Source organism: Octodon degus, unplaced genomic scaffold, assembly GCF_000260255.1.
Source record: "Octodon degus isolate 3935 unplaced genomic scaffold, OctDeg1.0 scaffold00010, whole genome shotgun sequence".
NCBI classification, from domain to species: domain Eukaryota; kingdom Metazoa; phylum Chordata; class Mammalia; order Rodentia; family Octodontidae; genus Octodon; species Octodon degus.
The window spans coordinates 732,059-734,693 of NW_004524586.1; positions in this window are offsets into that span (position 1 = coordinate 732,059).

Here is a 2,635-nt window from a genome sequence, read left to right on the forward strand (position 1 = left end):
AACATGAGAGCATGTGTGAAGGAAATACATCCATGCACGTAATCAGGATGGTTTGGCCAACTGGACTGTGGATTCTGCTGGCCTATGGAAAGGATTAGATAATGCTTAGGGGTTTTTGGTTTGGTTTGCTTTGGCTTGGTTGGTTTTTTTTTTTTTTTTTTTTTTTTTTTTTTTTTTTTTTTGGTGGAACCGAGGATTAAACTCAGGCCCTTGCGCTTGCCAGGCAAGCGCTCATTCTACTGAGCCATCTGCTTAATTTGTTTGTCTTTTTTCAACTATTTTTCCTTTTTTTGTCTTTTCTGTCTTTTCTTTTCTTTCTACTTTGTATGCATATATCTAGTAATATGAACAACTAATTTGAAGACAAGTACAGACTAATTGAAGACAATTTGTTGTATGCAATACTGTTATATTTTATTATGTTCGTTAGTGAAATTCTGTATCATTTGTAATTTTTGTGTTGTAATACTAGATTTGTATTCTCTCTAAAAAACTAAAAAAAAAAAATTTTAAAAGCAAATACTGCTGGACATAAATAATAAATACCGAACCAACACTACAATCATAATAGTTGACCTCAATAGCTCATTTTCAGAGATAAATTAACTATACAAAAAGTCAACAAGAAAATACCAAAGCCACGTTACATCATTCAACAGCCCCAATGCATATCTAATGCTCTACTCTACAACAGACAGAATACACAATGTTCTCAGCAGCATATTGAACCTTCTCCAAAACTGACCACATACTAGTCTACAGAATCTCCTTAAATAAATCAAAAAATAAAAAATAAAAATTACCTCATTTTTGCTATCAGATATTAGTGTTTTGAAATTAGAAACCAAACATGAAAGAAATCACAAAAAATTATAAATTCCTAGAAACTTAAAAATATACTACTGGACACTCTGGGTCAAAGAAGAAATCAAGGAACACTAAAAATTAACTTCTGAATTCAAAAGACAATGCCACTACAACACAACAGAACCTGTGGTACCCAAAACAATCCTCAGGAGGAAATTTATTACAGTTAATGCTCACATTAGAAAACCAGAGTGAGATGAATAAATAATCCAGGGATGAACTGACAAAACTAAGGGGAAAAAATGTAGTCTAAAGCAAAACCTAGTATAGAGGAGAAAAACATAAGTATCAGAGTAGAATTAATGAAATTGAGGCTAAACGGGGTTATTGCGCCAATACTTTTCAAACTCTTTAATGAAGTGTAAAAGAAAGGAGCGTTCGCAATTGACTGCTGAAAGTCAACATCACTCTGATCCCCAAACCAAAGACCCAACTTAAAAACGAAACTACAGGCCAATCATCTTAATGAGTATAGAAGCAAAATTCCTCAGTAAGATATTGGCAAACAGAATGCACACATTATAAAGATCCCACATCCTCATCACAGAAGTTTCCTCTTGTCTCAGGATAGTCACATGTAATACACCACACAAACAGAAGCAAGAACCAAAACCACCTGGTCATATCAATAGATGCAGAAAAAGTTTCACAAATCCAATATCCAATAATAATAATAATAATAATAATAATCCTTGAAGAAAATAGATCTTAGCTCAGTGTGATAAAAGCCACTGAGGCCAGCCTAAGCTACAAAGTAAGTTCACGTCCAGCCTGAACTGAATAGTGAAACTTGTCTCAAAAGGAAAAACAAAGCAAACAAAAAATGATTCCAAATACTGAGGATCAAACGCCAAGCACTGGGCATTAGTTCTTCATGCGCCTAACCGCACTATGAGGTAGAGAGCATTTGCGTCACTTTACAGATCAGGAAACAAAAAGTCAGTAATAACGTACCCAAGGCTACACAAGGTCAAGCCGCAGTCAGGAATAACCTCAAATGCGGGGCCCTACACTGGGGTTTAACGGGTACAGAGCCCAACTCTCCTGGGACGGCTTGCCGCTGCTTACCTACGTTCCGATTTCCCAGGGAGTTCATGCTTAGTCTAGGAGATGCAAGCAAACCCTGCCAAACCCTTTCTGTGCTTCCCTGCAACGAAGTTCGCTCTCAGGGCAGCTAGCGAACCGACTCGACCCGTAGGCGCTCAGGCCGCAGGGAGCTAAAGCAATCCGGGCTCCGCCGCACCGCGATTGGCAATCTCAGCCTTCAGCCAGTAGGTGTGACCCTTCCGGGGGCCCCACCCCAGGCTTTTGGCAGTTTAAAGGTTCAGCCCACGGGCCAGCCCCGTCTTACACAGTACAGGGAGAAAATGGTCTTCAGAGGAGTGAATTGTGCTCAAGAAATTAAAATGAATCACTTTCAGTTCAGCATTGCCGAATTATCACATTAAGAATAGAGTAGTAAGGTCTAATTCCGCAGAGAAACCACATAATTGAGTGGGTGGCGGACCCGAAAGGAGACGTGTCCCCCCTCCGCCAAGTCGTGGGTCCGGCCAACCCCGCCCCTCCGGGAGGCTCCCAGCCAATCCGGACGCCGCGCCCGCCGCCGGACGTGCCCGCCGCAGGCGCGGGATTCAAACTCCCGGAAGCGGCGGCCGCGCCGGCTGTGGAGAGTGGCGCCCGGCGCGGCGTTTCCTGCGAGCAGCCCGCAGCAGCGCGGCGTTGCCCCCGATTGCGGACCGGCAGGCCGGACAGCGCGGCTACGGGGCGG